Here is a 25,730-nt window from a genome sequence, read left to right on the forward strand (position 1 = left end):
AACGAATTTGGTTTATGATAATGACATAATGTGAGCCTCAAACATGAATGTTTTCTACTTCTAATTGTGCATGCAAAAAAAAAAAAACGCTGGAAACAGACCAATCTCAACAAAACACAGACTGTGACGTTACAGTCGTGATGTACGCCCAAACATTAAATTAAGTGCAATTTTGTTTCAATGCTAAAAACAAAGTTATGACTATTAAGTTAGCACTATATGCTAGTTAATGCTATATGCTAGAGTTAAGGCTGAAGTTTTACTTGATGTTACATTTTGCAGGTCCATACTAAAAAAACTAACTTACCACTAACAACCTCCAAACAATTAGTTGTTCCTAAAATTCTGTATCTTCGTCTGATACAGGCTTTAAACATAAGGTCTGTTTACACACACAGAGAGAGCTACTGAAAGAGCTGCTCTAAGAAACAGCCCATCAGAGCAGAGCTCAACATTATTATTCATGACTCTTTCAAATGTAAGGTAATAATAAACCATTGCATTCTAAAGGCAAATCTTAGGGTTGTAAATGGACATGCAAAATCATCTCTGGATCATTTTTCATTTAAAGGCAGAGTGCACAATGTTTGAAAGCCAATGTTGATAATTGAAATCACCTAAACAAACACGCCCCTACCCCAAGAGAATCTGGACCTTCTTTTAAAAGACCAGCCCAACACATACGCAACCCGGCAATGATGTCGGTTAGTAGACACGCTCCTTACTGCTGATTGGCTACAAGTGTGTTTTGGTAGTCGGCCCGTCTCCTTTTCCAAAGCGTTTTTCAAACATTGTGCACTCCGCCTTTAATAAAGCCACATACCTTCTGTGTAGATTTGGCACCTTTAATGACTGTCTTACTGGCATGGAGCCTGCATTCTGCCATTTTAGATCATACACAACTTAATGTTGTTTAGATCAGTGGTTTTGGTGCCAGGGGGGCCCCAGTTTTATGACATTTTATGAAATACATTCATTTATCATGAATTCTGTGTAATTAAACCTAAAATGTTGAGTTTTAGAACAGTTTTTTGTCACAAATTTTCTTTGGGGGGCCGCGAAGGAATGCACCGTACACAAGGGGGGCCGCACGCTGAAAAAGTTTGGGAACCACTGGTTTAGGTTAAAATGTGACTTATCGATCTCTAAATAGTTTTCTTTCAAAAAATGTATCATTTTGCTTTAAAAGACATATATTAACCCCTTTGAATCGTATGGATGATGGATGGATGCTTCAAAAACCTGGTCGCTATTCAATGCCATTACAAATCTAGGAAAAGACACAATATTATTTAATATGTGTTTGGCTAAAGAAAGAAAGGAATATTCACCCAGGGTGAGTATTGCATTTAGCAATGCAACCCTAGGAAAGACTGAGCAATATTAAGCTAGTTTAAACTAAACTAATGTGTAGAGCAAAACCTCATTAGTCTGAAATATCAGTCCTGGACAAAAGTCAGACCTTTTCTGTCACCTGGGAACAGCGCTCAGTTTGGCAGCCAGTGTTGATTTTTGAAGCGAATCAGGGAAACAGGTGTGACATGCTGTGTCAACTTCACTCATCGACGTCGCTGCCTGCGGGGCAGATTAGTGCCGTTCCTGATCTCCGATCTGAATGATGGACCCTCAGACACGCCGGGCCGGTTGGCGAACCGTCCGCTCCAGCTGATAAACATGGTTAATCATCTTGTCTCCTACTGAGGTGCATACAGGGGTTGGCACAAAGATCAACAAGAAAATGGATTAAATAGTCTAATTGTTATTTGTTTGTACAAATCTGTGTTCACAGCTTGCCTGTACCATCATGAAGGATACAGCTATCCTTACATTTTACACTGCCATGAATGTTTTGGGCTTATTGCCGTGTGCAAATTATGCGATACCCGAGAGGCTTACTGAGTTAAAGTCCACAAAAGACTATGACAGTTTTGTGAACATTTGTCTTGTGTAAAATATCTGATATATCTATGTGGAGGCGGGGAATATTTGCATATTCGTATCAAATGTCCAAGGTGTGCGATTGAGTACAGGTAAGGAATAATTTGCATATACATAGATCTGTATATAATAAGGCAATGGTGTAGAGTTCTGGCAACATTTGCTATTATATTGCTCAAAGTGATAAAATGATTGACTACAGGGGGACTTTAATGATTTTATTAAAATGAATATGATTTTTAAAGGACATAGGGTAAGTGTGTTGTAACCAGAGCATTTTATATCAGTCACCCTGTGTGATGCATCTTTACACCCACCTCACTCCCACCACATCTCATTCATACACGACTAGTTCTCTCGCCATTATCTGCTTGCCACGATAGATGGATGCAGCTCCACATAACAGCTTTCATTATCAGCAGAAAGGATGTTTCTTCACTTGCCACGTGAAATTAAGGTGTCAGTATTACCTCCGGGACAACACGTAAAAACAGACTTCCTTTGGCTTGGACATCAGTTCCTTTCGATATAAAGAGACTGACACGCAAGACATTTACAGGCTCAGTTACGGATAAATTCTGTTTGACGGTTTTGACGTGTATGCTGTGTTAGCAAGTCCTCTGAAAAGCCTGTTGCCGGGATACACTGTACATGCCCTTCAAAGCTAAAAAACAGGACACTGTTAGCACGATCATGTTTTTGCAAAACACATTTTTGGAGTGCAGGTGTCTGTTGTTTTCAACAGTCTTTTCACACTGGAAATAGTTAGCCCCGCGTTATTCTAAACCCTGGGTTAACCGTATCGGTTTTTGATTAGCTACTTCGTTTCACACTGCATGCGTTTGGCACCGCAATGCGGGGTTAAACCCAGAAAAGCGTTTCATAAGCCGCTTCTAAATTACAAGTGTGAAACGATCCTTAACCTAGAGTTAAAAGCAGGGTTTAAAACGAAGCTTAATGCCGCAAATCGGAATTCGTTTCTTCTTCAAAATGAAAACGCACTAGCTGTATTACAGAGTGGACCAACCAGCCAGTTAACCGGCACCATGTCTCATATACGCCATACTGAAGTTTTGAAGAGTGAAGTTTTGAGAAGTATTAGCAACGAGTATTATTTGAAGACACGTCACCTCGAAGAACACAATGGAAAAATACTCTTGTTCACTGTATGTATTTGTTTATGTTTTTAAGGGATAAGTCAGAAGCAAACCATAAAATAATTATATCAATTCATACAGGGCTAGTAGTAGCCTACATAAAGCTGTATATACAGATGGGAAATTATGAGGTGTCATGAAACATTTTGATTAAAAAAAGTAAATGCAAATTAAGAGTATCAAAATAAGAAGCAGTTACAAACATCTATTCATGCACATGATTTCAAATGACATCATACAAACCAATTTTGTAGTTTTTTCCATATTTAAGGGGAACATTTTCATTACCATTCGCAACTGGATTTGGGTTCTTTGACTTGGAAATATTTATAATTAAAAAATCTAAAAAAAAAAAAAAGCTTCAGTGCTTGTTATACTATAAATATTTACAGTAAAGAAACATGTGGTATTTGGTGATCATTGGGAAAACCCATATTAAAAAAAGCCAAATGCGGACGTAACTGATTTCTCAAATTTTAGACCCATCTCAAATCTACCATTTATATCTAAGATCCTTGAGAAGACTGTGTCATTGCAATTACAGAGCTTCCTTGACGAGAACAGTATCATGTAGAAGTTTCAGTCGGGTTTTAGGTCCAACCATAGTACTGAATCTGCGTTATTGAGAGTTCTAAATGATATTTTGCTGTCTCTTGACTCCGGGGACTCTGTTATTTTAATTCTGTTGGATCTGAGTGCAGCATTCGACACGGTCGACCATAGAATTTTACTGTCCCGCCTTGAAAAGTCTGTGGGCATCAGGGGAAATGCTCTTAGTTGGTTTAAGTCTTATCTCACGAATAGAACTTTCTCAGTTGGTATTGGAGATTCTGTTTCCTCTGTAGCTTCTCTTACTTATGGTGTTCCTCAAGGATCAATCCTGGCTCCTACCTTGTTTGCATTGTATATGCTGCCGTTGGGATCAATTTTTAGGAAACATGGGGTTTCGTTCCATCTATATGCAGATGATACTCAAATTTATCTGCCTTTTAAGCGCAATGACAAAAAGGGTCTTGAAACCCTTTACGCATGCCTAAATGATATAAAATCCTGGATGTCCTCAAATTTTTTACATCTTAACTCAAGTAAAACTGAGGGTATTGTGTTCGGCCCCTCCTTTGTTGATGGGAAAAATACCATCAAGGTGGCAGACATGTACTGTGATTTTAAACCTACGGTTAGGAGTCTTGGAGTGGTTCTGGATTCCTCCTTAAAACTAGAGAAACACATAAATAGAGTGGTAAAATCATGTTTCTTTCACCTGAAGCTATTAACTAGAGTAAAGCACTTCCTTTCATCGATCGAGCTCGAAAAAGTTTTACATGCTTTCGTTCTATCCCGTCTTGATTACTGTAATTCCTTATATGTAGCTCTCCCCCAGTTTTCTATTAAAAGGCTACAAATAGTCCAAAATGCAGCTGCCAGATTCCTGACTGGGACGCGCATGCATGAACATATCACACCAATTCTAAAGTCCCTTAACTGGCTGCCAGTGTCATTCAGAATCGAGATGAAAATACTGCTGTTTGTTTTTAAATCTCTAAACGGTCTGGCACCTACATATCTATCCGAACTTATAAACATCTATCTACCTGGAAGGTCTCTAAGGTCTACGAGTAATTTTAATCTGGTCCAGCCTAGCTCACGCCTAAAGTCAAAAGGGGACCGTGCCTTTGCAGTTGTTGGTCCTAGGCTTTGGAATAGCCTACCTCTCTCCTTGAGATCTCTATCCTCTGTATGTCAGTTTAAACATAAATTGAGGCTGTATCTTTTGGAGCGAGCATTTACTTAAATTTCATTTTATCTACGTCTTTTTTAACATTCTGAATGTTTTATGTATTGTATTGTATTTATCTTTTTGCCTCATGCTTTGTGAAGCACAGTGGTAAACGTCCGTTGTGTTTACTGGTGCTATATAAATAAAGGAACGAAAGAAAGAAAGATATACTTAATGTAATATCATGTTGCGGTAATGATCTTTTTTATAATAATAATGATTTTCAATCATTGTTTAAGCCCTCAAGGAACCAACATTTAAAAAAAATTGTTGGAAGGGACATAATTGACTGTGGCACTCAAGATGGCTACCAGGTAAGCAGTTCTTATTTTTTCTCTCCAGATAAAAGTTGAAATTTTGTTTGTGATAGTACCTAGACAACTATTTTAGTTCTCATTACCGAAACATGAGTTTGTAAATGCATATACTTAATGTAATATCATGTTGCGGTAATGATCTTTTTTTATAATAATAATGATTTTCAATCATTGTTTAAGCCCTCAAGGAACTAACATTTAAAAAAAATTGTTGGAAGGGACATAATTGACTGTGACACTCAAGATGGCTACCAGGTAAGCAGTTCTTATTTTTTCTCTCCAGATAAAAGTTGAAATTTTGTTTGTCATAGTACCTAGACAACTTTTTAGTTCTCATTACCGAAACATTAGTTTGTAAATGCATATACCTAATGTAATATCATGTTGCGGTAATGATCTTTTTTATAATAATAATGATTTTCAATCATTGTTTAAGCTCTCAATGAACTAACATTTTCCAAAAAAAAATTGTTGGAAGGGACATAATTGACTGTGACACTCAAGATGGCTACCAGGTAAGCAGTTCTTATTTTTTTCTCTCCAGATAAAAGTTGAAATTTTGTTTGTCATAGTACCTAGACAACTTTTTAGTTCTCATTACCGAAACATGAGTTTGTAACTGCATATTTAATGTAATATCATGTTGTGGTAATGATCTTTTTTATAATAATAATGATTTTCAATCATTGTTTAAGCTCTCAAGGAACTAACATCTTCAAAAAAAATTGTTGTCACAGTCATAATTGACTGTGACACTCAAGATTGCTACCAGGTAAGAAGTTCTTATTTTTTCTTTCCAGGTAAAAGTTGAATTTTTTTTATCATAGTACCTGGACAACTTTTTAGTTCTCATTACCGAAACATGAGTTTGTAAATACATATACTTAATGTATTATCATGTTGCGGTAATGATCTTTTTTATAATAATAATGATTTTCAATCATTGTTTAAGCTCTCAAGGAACTAACATCTTCAAAAAAAATTGTTGGAAGGGACATAATTGACTGTGACACTCAAGATGGCTACCAGGTAAGCAGTTCTTATTTTTTCTCTCCAGATAAAAGTTGAAATTTTGTTTGTCATAGTAATTAAACAACTTTTTAGTTCTCATTACAGAAACATGAGTTTTTAAATGCATATATTTAATGTAATATCATGTTGCGGTAATGATAATTTTTGATAATGATGATCTAAAAAATGTAATAATTGTATAGTAAATATTTAAATCCTCTAAAAATAATGGTTATGGATCTTAATCTTATTTGTGCAACAAAATAAAATTTGCTTCAAGGGCTTTTTAAAAAAATCAGATGCTGGACACCTTCTAAGTCTGGATTTCGTGAGAATCACCCTATACATATCCAGGTATAGTATCAGTACTCTGTATCTCCCGATACCCTTAGCACATGTATCGGAATTGGTATCAGGAAGATAAAAAGGGTAGGGGAACATCTATAATTAAGTCACGCACCAATCACAAACCACCACCAGTGACTCATTTTCAAATTTGTTGCAATGTTGTTTACTTTTCATTGCATGAAGCAAAGATCATTAGCAGAGATGTTGCTTTGAAATGATATATGTGTGATGCCTTTAGATATTTCTGCTGGCTCCCTTGGAAGACTTAATATAACATATTATTAATAGCATAGACTATTACTGTGAATAACAAGTAGTGGTTTGTTGAGGCTGCTCTTCATGGTTAGTTAATGTCTATTCTTTAGAAAGACTTTATTATTATAAAATATTATTGCTCAGAGGTTTCTCTTTAATTGCTCCAGACTTCATTGAGTTTTTCAACAATAGTCATAAAATAAAATACACATAAATAAGAATCTTTTAAACACTAGAGAAACAGACTAGATCACTCCAGAATGAAATTTTTCTCATTAATTACTCCCCCTCATGTCGTTCCACACTTGTAAGACCTTACAGTAAAAGATATTTTTTTATAAACTTTAAGAGCTTTCTGAGCCCCTAGACAGCAAAGCAACTCCCATATTCAAGGCACAGAAAGGCAATAAAGGCATCCATGCACTGTAAAAATGTTTGCTGCCCTAAATGTGATTGTTTAATCAATAAAGATGTACAATTCATTTTAACTTACTACTATTTATCTTGGAAAAAAAATGAGTTGCTACAACTTATAAAATGAAGTTGACTTAGTCAAGATAAATAGTAGTAAGTTGAAATGACTTGTAAATCTTACTTGATTAAGGCAGCAAAGAATGTTTTACAGTGTGTGCCTTCATTTCATAAAGCGACAAGAATACTTTTCATGCACAAAAATAACAAAAGAACGACTTTATTCCACAGTTTCATCTCTTCCGTGTCAGTTTTAGATGCATGTTGCACCGACAGCGCATAATTTTACACAGTCCAGGCCTGAGTGCCTTATAAACACATACAAGTGAATCGGGGAGGTACAGTTTCTCAACAAAAGAGCACAATAACGTATCGCAGCACAGGACCGAAGCGCTCAATGACCCATCTAGGCATTAATTATGTCTATGTGTGTGTGGCACTCAAAGCAGGATATTTAACGCGTTCACGATGCATGTGTGGTGCTGACGCAGGTGTGTAAATGCTCGACACGTAAAAGAAGAAAATTTGGAAAAGTAGTCATTCTTTTGTTTATTTTTTAGTGCTCAAGAAGTAGGAGAAACAACTGAGATGCGAGATCACATTTGTAATTTTTATCTCCTATGGGTGATTATAAATCGACGAAAGCTCACCAACAAAGCCTTCTCTTATCTGAGTGGAGAAACTCAGATCTCTGCTGAAACAAAGCTCCTGGCTTACACCACACACGCTCAGTCCTATTTACAGTCTTTGTGCTGTGCCAAAAACAGAACAACAGTCAGCAAGTACAATTACATAAGAGCGGAGAGTCTTTAAACTGCATGTATACCCTTGTGGCACAGGCGAGTTTAACAGCCAGAGCATCTCAGATGGCCAATGGAGACATAATAGTCATATTCATTCACATTGTAGGTGCAGTTTGTAAATTTTAGGAGGATCTATTGACAGAAATGAAATATAATATACATAACTATCCGTGTGTCTCAATCAGCTCCCTTGTTCAGTAGTCAGGGCACTGATCAGGGAGTCGGCCATTTTAAGGGCTGTCTCAATCGCAAAATCCGTTCAGTGCACTGGAACGTTCGTTCCCTAAAAATTCCCACAATGCAACGCAAAAACCAGTGAGCATCGATGATCCCTATGTTCCCTAACCGGAAATCACGTGACCTTTTCTGAAGCTCGCCAACCGAACATCACGTGATCCAACTCAATAAACTTTATGAAATGTTACAGAACTTTTATAAAGACAAACGTTTGTTTTAGTTGTAAATATAAACACACATTGCTACACAGGAAGGGACCACAATCTACTCAATATTTATTTATTTAAAATTGTAAATATATTTATTACATTTAAAATGTAATTATATGCCTTCAATTTTATGCACAGATATGTAAGAGAATAATGGCAGCATTTTTCACAATGTACTGTTTTTAAAATTAAGTCAGAAAGATGTTGGTTTTGCCGGTTGTTGATGAGTAACAGCTGTGAGTGATTACAACGCGCTTAAGCAGCCGTGACAGAAAAATAAGTGAACATCGTCCCAATGTGAAGTGAGCTAGGGTCCTTACTAGTGCCCGAACCTGTGTACACGATATACTGATTCACGACCTCGGGAGCTAGGGAACGAATTGAGACACACGGTATTATCAGTGATGTGTAAAGACCTTACATAATAAACTGTATTGTTATTATTACTTTAGAATGAGACGTTTTTATCTACATACACCGTGGGTCCCCTTGGAAGTCACTGTCATGTTTCTGCAGTAGCCCTAAATGGACAGGTTGCCGTCCATCACTACGTTGTCCCAGACGATGACATGTTTGCCTGTGGCTTTTTTATGTGTTTTGAAAGGGATGGTGAGCTGTGATCTGAACCATTGGTTGCAATTTGCAATCTCACTGCTAGATGCCGCTTAAATCCACACAGAGAACTTTTAAGTTTGTTCATAATATTATTTAAAGGGGACATACGTTGAAACTTTTCCATGTTTAAGTGCTATAATCAGCTCATTTGCATTTTAAATGACACACCCAAAACGGCACATTTTTGCTGACACCTACAAAGTGAAAATTTTAACTTGTTATAAATTATCAGTTAAGTTATATTCAAGCTAAAACTTCACATATGTACTCTGGGAACACCAACATTTTTTTTACATCTTAAATTTTTTTTGTAAAATGTCCTTTTAAAAGGAGCGGTTCAACCAAATATGAAAATTCTGTCATCTTTTACTGTTGCACAATGCAACAGAAATCTAACAGAAGTGTATAAACATAATTTATAAAAAATAGTTGCAATTGTTTAAGTTAATTTGTTACGTTAAAATATTTATTGATTTGATGTCATTTTACAGTGTACATTAGGGCTGTCACGGTTATAAAATTTGTCTGACGGTTAATTGTTTAATAAATTGTGACGATTATTATGCCGATTAATTGCCTGTTTTATTGCTTTGACATTTAATTCTCATAAAAAAATTTTGTTTGTTTATGAAATAATTTTCACACAAATGTATCTTTTAAAAACTGAAAATTCTTCATAAGAAATAAACAACATAAAATGTCTTTTAAATCAACTGACTATGCCAGAATAGGCTTAGTAGCCAATCCTACTAAGGTCATATTAGTACTGGACCACATGTCTGTAGTGGCTGCAAAAAAATGTATTCCTTACAGATCTTTAAGTATCCTTCACTTCCCTAACAGCACCTGCCAGTTAGTGCTTATCAAAGTTTTGCAGCATTTCTTTAAATGCTGTTTTTTCCACTGTATTAAATGGCTGTGCAATGTATCGCATTACAATGTCAGTTAAGGAGCGCCATCTGATACAATCTCATTTATACAGGTGCTGCAGCTCCCCCTTGTGTTTTTAAAGAGATGTGCAATCATTGCAGTGATCTGAAATCATTGCAATGTGGACAATTAGTCGCGATGAGATGATAATTTAATCATTGTGACAGCCCTAGTGCACATGTCTTCTGTGGTTTGCCATTTCCTGATTGGTTGATTTCAGAAAGATGTCAGTTTCACGAGCACCCACAATTTCCACACAATATTTGCTGATCGATCAAAAATAACAGCGGAAAATCGCAATGTGTACGCCCTTTTAACAGAAAATATGTCAATGCAAGAAAAAAAACAATTTCATGGCATCTCTGACTCACAATGGATGAGTGTCTATATCATAATGTATGTTGTTTAATAAAGAAAAACATCCTTATCAACTTCTTGAAGCTCCACCTTATTTGTATCATCTATGTTTGTAAATCTTAACCTACTTTCTCACAGCACATTCTCCTCCATTTCCAACTTTAATTTGTTTTGGGGTTTTGCAATCATTTCCATATATCCAGCAAGGTTTAAATATATGTGCTTAACAGGACAGCATAATTTTAACTTCCAAGCTGTTACACATTCGCTACTGCTCAGGGAAAAAACAATATTCTACATTTACAAGCATCCATAGATCAACCTAGATTGTGGCGCCGATGATTAATGCATGTTTTTCTTTGTTCTTATATTTTCTCTTGTTTCCCTCTAGCTCTTGCTGTATAAGTGATAATGTAATGAGAGATGGAGAACGAACGCATACTAATGGCGCTCTAATTAGCTCATACGCCGAATGCTTAATATCCGTGTGCAGTGATTTGGGTCGGAACGTCCCAGAATTCTTCATCAGCAAAGTCATTTTGTAAAAACAACTGTGTGTGCATTTTTAAACAGGAGGGACCGCAGCGTCTTACACACTGTCAGTTTCACTCAGCGTGCGATGAAAACCATTCACTGGCACAGATTCAACAACCTGCTTTCCTTAAACATTGACTGTTGTTCTGTAGTTAATTGAATTGGATCGTATAATTTCCACCTGTGCTTATTTGGTCCAGGAAAATTTATGTTGGGGGCGCGCTGTGTTGCCAAACGTTTTGTTTCTTAGAATGAAAACATACCTTTAAAAATATCCGTGGATGATCTCACTTTTTGCACTATGATTTCATGTAGTTGAGTCAGAAGGTTGTGGTTGGCTTTGCTGTACTCTTCAAAGACAAAAATATAATTTGAGAAAATCTTTAGAAAGCAACATCAAATCTAAATGCCCCCAATTATTTTCATTATTACATATATTATGCCTTATAATGCACATTTATCAGTGTAGGTTATACTACGAGTTTCTTTTTATCATCTTTAATGAAAGATTATAAAAATATATTTTCTTTTATGATGATGTAAGCAGGGAAAAATAATATCCACCAATAATATGATCTGCCACACAGAGGACACTTGATTATTTATCAATCCAAGGCCTTGGACACACTGGACGATTTTTACATCTTGAACGATTTTAAATCCATGGGAGATCACGGACATGGGGACAGTGTCAAATGATTTTTAACAACAGAAGGCACACACTGGATGATTTGACCAGACCACGAGACCACACACGATTTCAGTGTGACGTGAGATCAAACGTGACTTGAGAAAACAAATGTTGTGGTTGTTCTCGCATGACACATTATAAATGCACTTGTACTGGTGCTATTTTTGGTCGATATTCTTTCATGTCATGTTTGTGGGTGTCTTGTTTCAGCTATAAAGCATGCAGCATTCGGTGGAAACTTGCACGCTGTCATTGGCTATTGCATCAACAAGAGTCGTAAATATTAAACTTGTTTGATATTCATGATTTGGGATCAGGGAGGCTCTAACGCGACCGGGAGCAGCAAAATAATCGCAATGCCACAACACACCAGAGATTTTTTTGGTGCTTGCCTCTAAAATGTCTTTTAACATAACTCGCCTGCAGTCGTACTTCAAGTTAGTTGCATTTAACCAGAGAGATTGTGAAGGAAAACAAGATGCTTCGTAAAACCCAATGTCTGTGCTTCCCTTTCTCCCGAAGACTTGTCTGTATCGTATATATGAGATGCATAGCAAAAGTGTGCAATCTGATGTTTGCAGAGTGGGACAAGAATATTTTCGTCTCATTTTTATTTGTTGATGAAAAAGTCGTTTCAGTTGTTATAACCATGCATTCATTTTTAAATTTAGTTTTTGTCTTATTTTTGTCAGTGTAAACAGTGGTGGAGCTAGGGATTTTTCATAGGGGTGGCCAGGCAGGGGCCAGCAGTTACTCTGGGGTGGCACATAAAATCTCTAACATCCCACCTTAGAATTAGGAAGTATAGGTGCGTTAATCACAATGATGTATAACATGCATTTGCTAAAATACTTTAATTTTAATTAAAATGAATTGAAACTCACTTACAATTTATAGTCATAATTCAACCAAATGTTTTTTAAAACTATTTGATCAAATAAAACTTTTGAAATTTACTTTGAAACCAAAATGTATTTCTCCCATTGCTGAAAAAACTATAGAGACCAGAAAATCATGTGAATTTTGTAGGCCACTGAAATGTATTTTACTAAGATTCATTTGGCTGCTTCTTGCTACTCTTCCTGAAGAATGATGCTATATCTGCTGCCTTTCTCTTCATTTTTCCCACATTTCAATGATTGTCTGACATTAAAACACTAAAACAAAATATTAAAACATTACCATGTTTTAAAAAAACTTATTAGGGTAAATGTATCTAGATTATCTGTTATATAAAATCAATCTTAAAGGAATATTCCATTTTCTTAAAAGAAAAATCCAGATAATTTACTCACCACCATGTCATCCAAAATGTTGATGTCTTTCTTTGTTCAGTCGAGAAGAAATTATATTTTTTGAGGAAAACATTGCAGGATTTTTCTCATTTTAATGGACACCAACACTTAACACTTAACACGAAACAGTTTTTTCAACGGAGTTTCAAAGGACTATAAACGATCCCAAATGAGGCATAAGGGTCTTATCTAGTGAAACGATTGTCATTTTTGACAAGAAAAATATAAAATATGCTCTTTTAAACCACAACTTTTCGTCTAGGTCCGGTCCAGCGCGACCGTACGTAAATGCGTAGTGACTTAGGGAGGTCACATGTTACATATATAAAACGCACATTTGCGGACCATTTTAAACAATAAACTGACACAAAGACATTAATTTGTATCAGTTGACATACAACAACGTAGGAACGGTCCTCTTGCTCCACACTTGTAAACACTGGAGTTTCGCGTTCGTCCTCTGTGACCTCTTGACGTCATGACGTATTGCGTGAGGTCACGCTGGCGCATCACGACCGGATCTAGGCGAGAAATTGTTGTTTAAAAGTGCATTTATTTTTCTTGTCAAAAATGACAATCGTTTCGCTAGATAAGACCCTTATGCCTTGTTTGGGATTGTTTATAGTCCTTTGAAACTCTGTTGAAAAAAACTGTTACGTGTTGAGTTAAATATTAATTGTTGGTGTCTATTAAAGTCCATTAAAATGAGAAAAATCCTGCAATGTTTTCCTCAAAAAACATAATTTCTCCTCGACTGAACAAAGAAAGACATCAACATTTTGGATGACATGGTGGTGAGTAAATTATCTGGATTTTTCTTTTAAGAAAATTGACTATTCCTTTAATCCTAGCATTTACACTGTAATGTTTTTGAGAAATTTTTGGATGTACAGTGACAAACTCTGTCAGATTCAAATTGCACACACTGGGAGAGAGATTTCCATTATAAAACAGATTCTTAAACAAGATTTTAAGCCCATTATATGTTTTAACGAACTTTAGAAGTGAAAAAATATGAACTTAAATCGGCTTTTTAGACACACAGTGAGTCATTTATATTCACTAAAACAGCTTTTCATACAGTGTTTTTAAGGCATGAGATGATTCTGTTTTGCATCACAAACAACACAATAAAATGTAGAGTTCATAAATGCGGAGTAATGTCAACATATCAATGAAAAACGGTGATCCGATGCGGTTTGACCAGTGTTTTAAACCAGTTACACTTTTCAAAGCATTTGCAAATAAACAATAAATACAGTCAATAAGTTAATAAGCTAATAAGTTACTGCACATAGGCCTACAAGTAAAAAATTTTAAATTTGGAGAGTTTATTGTATGTACTGATGTTGATATTATAAAAATGTTTACTAAAATGAATTACAGTACAAACTAGCATAAACCATTTGTAAGTTAATGTTTATAATATTTTATTATGTTTTTTTGTCCATCTTTGCAAATAAGAACGTTTTTAATGAAAAAGAAACAATGCATTTTGGGCAGTATGTAGGAAAGCGTGCACATGGTGAAGAGATTGATGCATCGCCATGAAAACCAAAACAGCCGTGGGGACAGATAGGATTTTTAAAACCTACGTGTGAAAGGGTTAACTGACCTGAAAAGATGTGGTGCTCAAACAGTTGATTCAGAGACTGAGGCTACGCTGTAACCTCCTCATCTCCCACTTTTCATGAAAGGTGGACCCCCGCCCTTTTCTGGAAACTCTCACGATGCATCAGTGCAGATTCGCAGTCCAAACATTATCGTTGACATGATCGGCTTTTTTAGTTTCTTTAGTGTTTGAAAAGTTATTTTCGTGTTTTAAAAATGCCATTACGAGCGAGGTGGCCAGTGGGGTAGCCATGATTATGTCCATGGTGGCCGTGGCCACCCCCTGAGTGTAAAACTCGTTGACGAATAATTTTCATGATAGTTTTCGTCAACGAAATTAACACTGCACCACTAGAGGTCACACTTTCAAAACATTAAGAAAGCAGAGGCTAAATGACTTTATGAAGGAGTCGATGAGAGATGTTGTTTTTTATTGCGGTACAGCATTGCCAATTATTTTCAATGGAAAGTAGCTAAAGCTTGGAATGTTGTTAACTGTCACTAGATTACATCATTAGCATAACAGTGATGTCATCACGTCGTATTTGAATTCTTACTACAATGGCCCTTTAAATCTGTTTCACATTTCTCTGACTCTCTGAACTGTCACAAATTGCATTTTAAACCCGAATGCCAAACAATGTTTCTCGTTTATCTGCTTCTGTCCTCAGAAAATTAAAAAGTGTGTATGTTCATGTCCCAACAGTCCAGTTTAAAACAAATTAGGAGCAAACAGTACACTGATAAATGATGGGAAACGTTGTTTTGTTGGTGCAAAGCTCATTAACGCGTCAGCTGCATACACTTTGTCTGTTTTTGATGTGCTGCTGCTCAGGTCACTCAAATACATTTAGTTATGTACAGGGATTTATTTTATTCAAAGACCATTTTACATTTACATCCCGTTCCAAATGTAAGCCATAGCGGGATCAACCAGCTCCATCTTCCTGCATGCACGATTATGCCGTCTGGACGCGGGGAGAAGAACAACATCTCCTGACTGCAGCTGGGAGAGACTGCTGCGCGAGGACTAGAGCGCTGTGAGTGCTTTGAGACGGGTGGAGCCCGTGACAGCTGCTCTTTGAGAAGAGTATATTTTCCTGTCAGAGTCTCAAAAAGTCTCCAACAATGCCAGAAAAAGATGCTAGATTTGTTGCTAGTCATTTTTTTGAAAAAACGTCGCTAATGGACTCTGGAAAGTTGCTAAATCTAGCAGCAAAGTCGCCAAGTTGGCAACACTAGTGTATGAATTTGCTAATAATAAGGTAATTTTTATTATATGTACATTTGATTGTCCATTGCTGCGTTATTTTATGCTATGTTAATGAATTAGCTCCAAGGCAAAACAGCTGTGTGCTAGATGCTGTATAGACGGTTTCAGCAGTAACAACATAAACGTGTGGCTTTCGTGGTCATCACGTAACTTCCGGTAAACTTTGCGAAGAATAAATAACAACAAAGTTCTTTAAACGTAGTTTATTTATATAACAAGCAAAATAAACAACACGTAGATTACATAGGAACCCGAAACATTTGTTATTTTTGAAGAGGTATTTGTTTAAGAGTTCCGTTTCAGCAACTAGTCAGACCATTAAACAAACAGAAACTGGAAGTAAAGTTCGGACCAGACACTTATCGCGTCACCGCACGTGCGCCTGATGAAACGGTCCTTAGAGGGTATGCACGTGACGTCACATTCGGCGAAAGTGCCCGCGGTTACGCCCACTGAGTGGCAAAAGACGGAGCGGCAGAATTTGTGTACAGCGTGAAATCAGCGAAAACACGAGGAAAACGCGTCTAAATTGGCAAAAGCTGTTTTGTGATAGACTGTACTAACAGATTAACAAGAATTCAGAGCTATCGTTTTACAGACTGACAAAAAACACCTAAAGGAGAAGTATATCGATTTTTCAATCCAACTTCCATAGACCACAGGTGGGTTGATAAGTTGCTAGGGTCACTATCAAGCAAAGATTTTACTTTCTACTTTCTACTTATTTTAAGTATTTGTATTTTATTTGTGTTTTTCTTTGGAAAACATACATTTCAAAGCATATTATCATAATTTTTATTCTATTACATTTCATAAATACAAGTGTTTGTTTTACATATAATATTTAAGTACATTAACATACTTTTACTCAAGTAAAAGTACACAATTTAAATGTAATTAGGTATTAAATAAATTTTAATATGCAATATTAAAGAATACACAGTATGATTATATGCTTTCGTATGTAGTGAAGTAAAATTTTTCCCAATACAAACATCCTAATAAAGCACAGATGCTTGGAAAATGTTACTAATGTAACTAAGTATTGTCCACCTCTGCTATCAAGTCCAACTAAATTCAATTTAAGGTGATAATAGTCAGCCGCTATGAAAACTAACCATTTTGTTGAACGTTTGTCGCCACTCAACAGGGCGAGGTCTCACGTGGTCACATGGAAAAGTGAAGTCAATGCATACCCTCTATAACCGCCAGTTCTGCATTTGTCCACACGTGGTGCTGTAGTTTCAAAAATCTTACATATTGTGTCTTTAAAATATATGATACAAGTCAAATAGAGGTGTTAATTTAACACTTTAGGGTAATTTATACGCGCAAAGTGCTTTCTGGTTACTGTCAACACAACACCATCCAAACTTGACAAAAATTTGCCTTTTGATTCTGAAGAAAAAAGAAAGAAACTATAGGGGTTCAGTGACATAATGTAGTTATAATAATGACAATAATTAAAGTTTTTATTTTTGGGTGCACTAATATTATGTGACATTATAACAAATAACATTTAGGCTGTGCTTCGTTCCATTCAAATGCGTTTTATAAAGTCCCACACCACCAGGCTAACATCTCAAAAACTGCACACTTGTCATATAGCGTATAGGTCTAGGTTAATATAACAGCATGTTGGACAGCGGAGAGTCAGTGTTAGTGATGAACCTGAAGAGGATTAGTTTGGCTCAGCCGGTGCTCTGTACATTAACAGATAGGCTACTGAAAGACGCTGTCCTGACGGCTTGGCCTTGTCTACATGATCTAATTCATTAAGATGTGTATTGATTAGGGTTGAGTGGCGGGTGAAAAAGCTATTCTCCTGATGCAAACAGTCTGTGTCCAGATTGTGTTCCCTTTAAAACAGCTAATACTGTTGGATATGTTTTAGTTGCGAGGATAAAGTTTGACTGTCAATATGGAAAAAAAGAGCAGCAGCAGCAGCTCCGCCCACAATTATCTCATTGGTCCAAAAACCTGCTCCACATAATTGTAAAGTGTTGCTGTGATTTTGTTGCATTGGAAAGGATTTACTAAGGGCTGAAAATTACGACACTGGAAACTTGCCATGTCAATCCTGAGTAGGCTGCATTTTAATGCTTTCAGATCAATAATTAAAAAGTCTATTCCATTATTGGAACAAAGCCTTATCTGTCATAATAATACTCCCTTTGTAAACATTCATCCAATAGCCTTTAGTTCACAATACACTACTGCCATGTGCTATGCTTTGCTACTGCTTATCATATGCATTGCGATATTTTTGGCTATTTTCCTTGAGGAGAAAACTGCAAAACCCTTTAAGTGCATCTGACATGTTTTCTTGTACAGTAAATAAGCATTTTTTTATCAGACTCTTATGTTTACGTTCAGCAGAGTCCTGCACGGGTCTACAACAGTGTCATGAATGGCCTAATGAAACAGGCTAAAGTGCTAAAGTTGTTTTGCGCCATTCAAGTAGCCTACCATCAAGCACCTCAATAGGCTATGGAACCTGATAACTATACACAAATAGACCTATTAAAGGTACAGTGTGTAATTTTCAGAAGGATCTCTTGACAGAAATGCAAAATAATATACAAAACTAAAGGATCAGTGATGTATAAAGACCTTTCATATTGAACCGTTATGTGTTTATTGCCTTAGAATGAGACGTTTTTATCTACATACACAGAGGATCCCCTTACATGGAAGACGCCATTTTGTGCCGCCATGTTTCTACAGAAGCTCTTAACAGACAAACTTTTTTTACCAAGTTGTCTCCAACAATGACATGTTTGTCCTGTGTCGGCTACCGAAGCTTCTTTATGTGTTTCAAAAGCAAGAGGTGAGCAGTGGACTGAACCGTTGGTTGCAATTCGCAACCTTACCACTAGATGCCGCTAAAATTTACACAATGCACCTTTAATGAAAAAACAACAAGAATTATATATTACACCACACTTTCCACACATATGATTTTGCCTTTAGCATCTCCTGCAACGCTCGCTCCAACTACGCGAAGCATTAACAAAAGTGAATTTTAGGAATGTCACAATCCACCCGTTTTAGACACTTTTATGTGGGTACCCGAACTGTTGCAGGACTTACTTTAATGGCAATGAAAAGTTTACTAGTCAGTAATTGAAATTCCTTATTTTTTTTACAAATATCACTTAAGTCTTTTCATTGGCATTTGACAAATTCACTTTCACTGCAAAACCCTCTAAGTACATGCAAAAAACGTCATTGTCATTTCTGAATAGAGTTAAAAGCAGTGTTGGGTGTAACTAGTTACTAAGTAATTAGTTACTGTAATTTAATTACTTTTCCCTTGAAAAAGTAAAGTAAGGGATTACTCTTATTTTTCTTCTAATCTAATTACAGTTACTTCTGATGTAACTTAATACTATAATACAATAGTGGATTTAACATGGTTTTAGTTTAAAATTCTTATTATAAACTGGTTGATTATTAGCATTAATATTAATGAGATGTTGGCTGTTTATTAATACTTAATAGCACATATTAATGCCTGATTCTGCAAAACCTTATTCTACATCCTTAACCCTCCCCATTTCTACCAATACTTAAAATTAACAACTTCTTTGTTATTAATAAGCAGTAGTTGGAGTATATTGAGGCAAAAGTAGTTAAAAGTTAGTTAATAGAGAGAATTGGACCCTAAAGTGGGACCAGAATAATTGATGTACTTTTATATATTATTTTTTCGAGCCATTTCAAGCCTATTCTTGTATCATGTACTAATAGGATTTAGAAAGTAATTAGTAAGTAATTAAATACTTTTTGGAGAGAGTAATTTGTAAAGTAATCTAATTACATGATTGAAGATGTAATTAGTAACTAGTAATTAATTACTTTTTTTGAGTAACTTACCCAACACTGGTTAAAAGGCTCAAAAATCCGGTCAATATCCTTAATATATCCTATAAACCAGTTGCGTGTGTTGTCTTCGGTTACACTTTACAATAAGGTCGTATTAGTAAACATTAGTAAATGCATTAACTAACACAAACAAACAATATAGTTTTTAACATGTATTAAAGGAACAGTATGTAAGAAATGTATATCAATTAATCATAAAATGGCCCTGATATGTCACTACATTAAGAAATCATGTTCATTTCAAATACTTATATCACTGACAACAGTGGTCTGGCCAGGATATTGTCATTTAAAAGTGGAGTTGTAGCCCTCAACTGATGTTTATGTTGTCATTTTGTGTATTGGCCACCAGTTGTGTGATTGCTGTACCAGTTTTAGCCACAAGTTTTGTGATTGCTAACACGGTCTCACACCCATGGCGTCAATATTTGACGACACTTGACCATGCGTCAATATGTTGACGCGGAGGGTATACCTTTCGCGTCATTTTTTGACGAACTGGGGACTTCAATACTATTAGGTACGCGAAATTAAACAGTTGTCGCCTGGCATTGGGGTTAGGGAAAGGTTTGGGTAGGGATGTCATTATGTAAATCTAAACCTAAACCGACACGAAAATGGTAGAAAATGGTAAGAAAATAGGAAAGAGAATGCAACGGACTTAATAGTATTGAAGTCCCCAGTTCGTCAAAAAATGACGCGAAAGGTATACCCTCCGCGTCAACATATTGACGCATGGTCAAGTGTCGTCAAATATTGACGCCATGGCGTGAGACTGGGTTGTGATTGCAATATCAGTTTTGGCCACAATCCTACATACTGTTCCTTTAAGTAAAGAATAATTGACGACGGGCCATTGAATTATAAGAAAATAATGCACACCCAAGGTGGTAATGCGGCACGATGCGAATCGGAGTGCTGTTACACCGCGGGTGTGCATTATTTTCAAATAATTCAAAGGAGCGGAGTTAATTATTCCGCTTATACCACTGCTACCACAGACATTGCTCCGGTGCCTATTTTTAAGACATTTGACAAGTTATGTGTGCGTTTATCGAAAAATAATGCATACCCGTGGAACATTTCTCAACCAGAATACAACATTCAACAGACCCGTGGTATAATTCTTCTTAGTGTAAGTTAATGTCAATACAGTTATTCATGTTAGTTTGTGGTGCCTTAACTAATGTTAACAGTTACAATGCTTGATTTTTTAAATGTATTAGTGAATGCTGAAATTACCATGAGTTTAAATTAATAAACATCGTTTTTGTTTTGCATATTGTTAGTTCATGCTAGCTAATGCATTAACTAAATATTACAAATACAAAATTATTGTAAAGTGTTACCGTGACTTCCATTCCGGGGAGGTACAAATGCAAAGCTTGTCAAAACATGAATGTACCCCGTCATGTGTGTGGCACGTCATGTCCAAATATGTGTTCAGGGCGTCATGGGACCCTATGTGCATCACCCATCATGTCAAAATACGTGCCAGCTGCAGACGTGGCGGCAGGGCTTATGATAAAAGAGAAGCATTTGCTTAGATACTTGTTTAATGTATTCAGAGTTAAGTGTTAAGTGAGTGTCTTTCGAGTATATTGTGAATGCGGTTGTCTCATTTAACCCTTTAAACATGTCTGCAGCAAGCTCGTATTTTGACATGATGCACGATGCACATAGTTTACATGACGTGCCGAACACATATTCTGACATGATGAGCAACACACGACATGGTGTAAACCTATTTTGCTGTTAACTTTCTTTAATCGTGTAAAAAATTGCACTTAACATATGAGCGCCATCATTCATTCAATTCTTCTGTTCACTTAGAGGACTTTACTGAAACAACGTTGAATGGATTGTGCCAGCAAAGTGTTAATTCTGAATTGCCTAAGGCTGAGATTAAACATATTTGAAGTGAAAGTATTTTTTATGAATGTATATTATGTGCCAAGAGCATTCAGTCAAAATAATAATCTCATTTTTTGACAGAGGTGGTGTTTAGTGGCTTTTGCATGTGAGCTCTTCATATATTAGGCTTCTATATAGACAACCGCTGACCTTTCCATATACAGTACAAACGCTACAATGCATGCACCAAAAATTGGAATTAACATTTTGATAACCACCTCTCTTCCCCAAATCTGAAATATTTAGATATTATATATCCAAGTATTGGAGTTGATGGATTTGAGCAAACAGCCCACCTCCAGTACCTCTGGTGTAACCATTCCATATCCATTAGTTTTTGCTGTCCCCTATTTTCCAAACACCCTACAGGACCTGCAGACATGGGACATTTATCTGAGCGCAAGAGGCTGTCAGCAAGAAGCTTTCAACTTTATCTTAAGAAGAGTCCTGGCACAAACATGCTCTTAGAGCATTCGCCCCACAAGATAAGAGTGACAGAGATGCATGTAGGGTCAAGGTGGCTCCAACACCTGTTTGGACCCGGTCCAGGTTTTTGCCTTGGACTCGATTCTCCCACGAACGATCAAAAAGCCTCTTATGTGCTGAAAATCTCTACAAACCCATGCATTAGGCTTATCAAATAGATATGAGCTTGCTGCATCTGTGTTTACTGCTGAGCTCTCTTGAGAATATGGAGGCTAAAAGCAAAGAGACATCAACAGCTGTTGAAAAGTCCAAAGCTAAACCAGGCGATGCAGCCTAACAGTATCCCACCGTTTTAGTTACACAAGTATAAAATTAAAAAAGCCTATTAGCTATTCGAAAACAAGTAATGGGCCACTCTGCACCCCACCCTAACTTCCTGTTTCAAAAGGAAACACAGGAGAGAAATCTGTGCTTTGCAGACCTTTTACTGGGTTTTTAAATGAACTGACGAATGCCAACAAACTGGCTTCTTGGCCGCAGCGACACATTTTAATTGCCAAATAAATTTTAAAAAGCAGCATACATTTTGGCACTGTCGGGAAAAGTTGTGCACAGGAGACAAATAAAAAATGCAATCACTCAAATAAAAAGCCAAAAGCTACAGCTCCAATCCTTTTTTTGAGAGACGCATATTTTTGCTTCAATCATATTTCCCTTTCTCCCTTTGTCACTTCGCTAATGTTCAAAATAAGTTGCTTATTTTCATCTTTTAAGCCCTTTTCCTGGATGATGCAGAGGAGATGTAATCTAACCTGACATTTCTTTATACGTATCCCAAAACACTGAGGTTGAAGCTAATGATCAGCAAGTTCTTTCAATGACGTAGAATAAGGCAATGATTCCAGCAGATGTCTCGCTGAGAACCATCATCTGCATCTCCACATTTAGTTTCTGAAATGTCAGCGAGGCTGTGATTGCTGAGGAAAAACCAGAAGATGACAGGATAGACTATTGCAGATCTTAATGTAAAGATTGTAACTTTTGAAACTAAGAAGTATTAAACTATATACTTTTTTCACCACAAAAAATACTCTACACAGAACTAAAAAATTTGCATTCACTGTTAATCAAACTTTCAGATGCAACTTGAGACGTTTTGGAAAAGTGTTTTAAAGAGCACCTATTTCATTGCTAAAAACAATGTTATTTTGTGTATTTGGTATAATACGATGTGTTCACGTGTTTTATTGTTAAAAAAACACATACAGTAAATTTTTGTAGCTCCAGATTTCGCTCTCTTCCTGAAGCGCACTGATTTTGTACAAAACTTATCGATTTGAAAAAAACTTTTGTTGTAGTCCAAGAAAAGAAATTTATATTGAAGACGATAACTTGCATCATCATTTACTTTGGGTTTGAACTTTTTGCATATCGTTAACATGATTAAATACACACTTACACACCAAAGGAAATTTAAAAAGTGAATCGGACAATAGGTGCTCTTTAAATTATATAATTTGGAAAACAAGAAAAAAGTATGATTTTTGCACAGTGTGACCATTGTGCATAGCAACCCTGTATACTAGCCATAATTTGTATTTAATACATTATGGCCCCATACACACTGCAGTTTAATTCGGTCCCTTCACCTTTAATTCATTCCCGCCAGCCTTTTTTTATTTTTTAAGTTGCCCACCAGCCTTTTTTGTGATTTTCACAAAAGTTTCACATAATGCCTCCCAGGAAAATTTTCTTCTATAATTATATAAACATACAAATATATCAAATGAATGAACAGACCCTCTGCTTTCAAACAAACAAAACGGGAAAGAAACGTTTCATCCTATCTTCATTTGTTCTCTTTTTCTATTTTTTCAAATATGGGTAGGTTTCTTCAAAAATACAAAATTTTGAGCAAAAAGCTGAAATAATTGAATTTTTAAAGGAATTTTCTTGGAGTTCAGAACATACAAGGAGTTTAAAATGTTTTAAAATTCATTTTTGCTTCAGTTTTTTATAATTTGGATAAGAGTGGAATTATAGATTACCGTAAAAACTCGTCAGGAAAACGTTATTGACAGAGAAATGTTTTTCGTAATTTTTTTTTAATATTAGTTGTACATTTTTGTAACTTCGTACGAATTCATACGAATTAGCCAACTTTCTAAAATATGTACAAATTCTTGTGAGATCAGGCTGGCCAAGCCCAAAACGGTTAAGCACAAAAATATGCGCATATGGCAACACTAAAGCACAAACATATATAACAAGTTTGTTAATATTGCAGAGCATAACAAAACAACAAGTTAGTCATGAACCGGAATGACGTTAAACAAGCGCAATTTAACCACAAGGGACAGCTGTTAATATATGCATTTATACCGCTTTCACATTTTTTTATGGGCTCATAGGCTAGTAAAGTGCCCATCGGAAGTAGTAGGTTATCCAGGTTCTTTTCGTCTACTGTTTTTCGAATACTATGAATTTGGACATACTACTCGCCTCGCCTACTGTTAGGAGGTTTCGGATACAGTATCTGTGTCAATCATTGCAGTTTCAGGAGTGAGTCTTGTTTCATACACACATGCAGTTGTCACTGAAACATTGCAGTCTGTATGGGGCATATATACGATATATAAAAATCCTAATATCTTTGTTACTTGCTACACTGCATGACATACATAATGGGCTACAGTATAAGGTAAAATCCTAATCAATACAGCATTTGGCAGTGTGGTTTGTCAAAACTGAAAAACTTCCCAGTTATTATTGATTTCCAGGTACTGTAGCTGTATAGTACGGCAGACTGAGTCATTTCAGGTAAAAGCAAATATACCTCCACACCTTTCAACAAACTAGTCACACATAACTTTTCTCTTAGCGGCATCACAGCCTTTATTTCACACCTACGTCAGTGCGATTATCTGAATGGATGAACAGACCATTTTTACAGTCCCTCCAACCAATATTTCATTGTTGTAATTGTGCAGTCCCAGTGGTCATCTAAATGGACTAAACAGAGCGCTCTTGACCTCAGTGATCCGATGGGACTTGTTTGGTATAAGTGATGACTCCGTTACAGTGAGATGAATTCAGCAGCAGAGTCTCACTACCGTTTCTCGTGGCACAATCATTTCTAGATCCGTGAGTGACCACGACAGAGCGATGATGCCAGAAGCCAGCGTGTGTGCACAACACCTACACACTTCTTGTTGTTTTTTCGCAAACAGCTATGCACTTAGTGCTCAAGGACGTGCGGAAGAATGGGAAGATGGGTTATTTTGCTCATCCAGCCTTACTTCCCTCCCACTTGGCATTGTGTTGACACTGATTATTCAAACCGCCTCCGCTGTAGGAGAGATGAGTTAAGTACAAAACTTTAGGTGAACTACGCTTAGTAAGAATTCCTAAAATCTTAACGATATTGACATTAGGGCTGTGCAAAAATATCGATACAGCTAACTATTGTGATACTTTTTCCCTTGATAGTGTATTGATATTTTGACACCTACTATCTGTATTTCTAAAAATGTATAATCCCTCTGTGTGAGTCAAACAACCTCCTCAGCCGCTGCTGTAGTTGTCGTTGTCCAGTTGTTTGTCATATACGGCTAATGTCTCAGAAAATTTTAAAACACCTGCAGCTTTCGCGTGGATGCATTTTGGCTTTAAA

General features: G+C 36.3%; 1 protein-coding gene across 1 annotated transcript in view; it reads right to left on the bottom strand.

Moving 5' to 3' along the window:
- Window positions 1-1,678: 1,678 nt before the first annotated feature.
- gpr85 (G protein-coupled receptor 85) overlaps window positions 1,679-25,730 on the bottom strand; it is a 52,082-nt gene continuing 28,030 nt past the window's right edge. The window contains exon 3 of the transcript XR_008639906.2: window positions 1,679-1,697. The gene's annotated coding sequence lies outside the window, so the exon portion shown is untranslated. The remainder of the gene's footprint in view (window positions 1,698-25,730) is intronic.

Source organism: Misgurnus anguillicaudatus, chromosome 1 (genome assembly GCF_027580225.2).
Source record: "Misgurnus anguillicaudatus chromosome 1, ASM2758022v2, whole genome shotgun sequence".
NCBI lineage: Eukaryota > Metazoa > Chordata > Actinopteri > Cypriniformes > Cobitidae > Misgurnus > Misgurnus anguillicaudatus.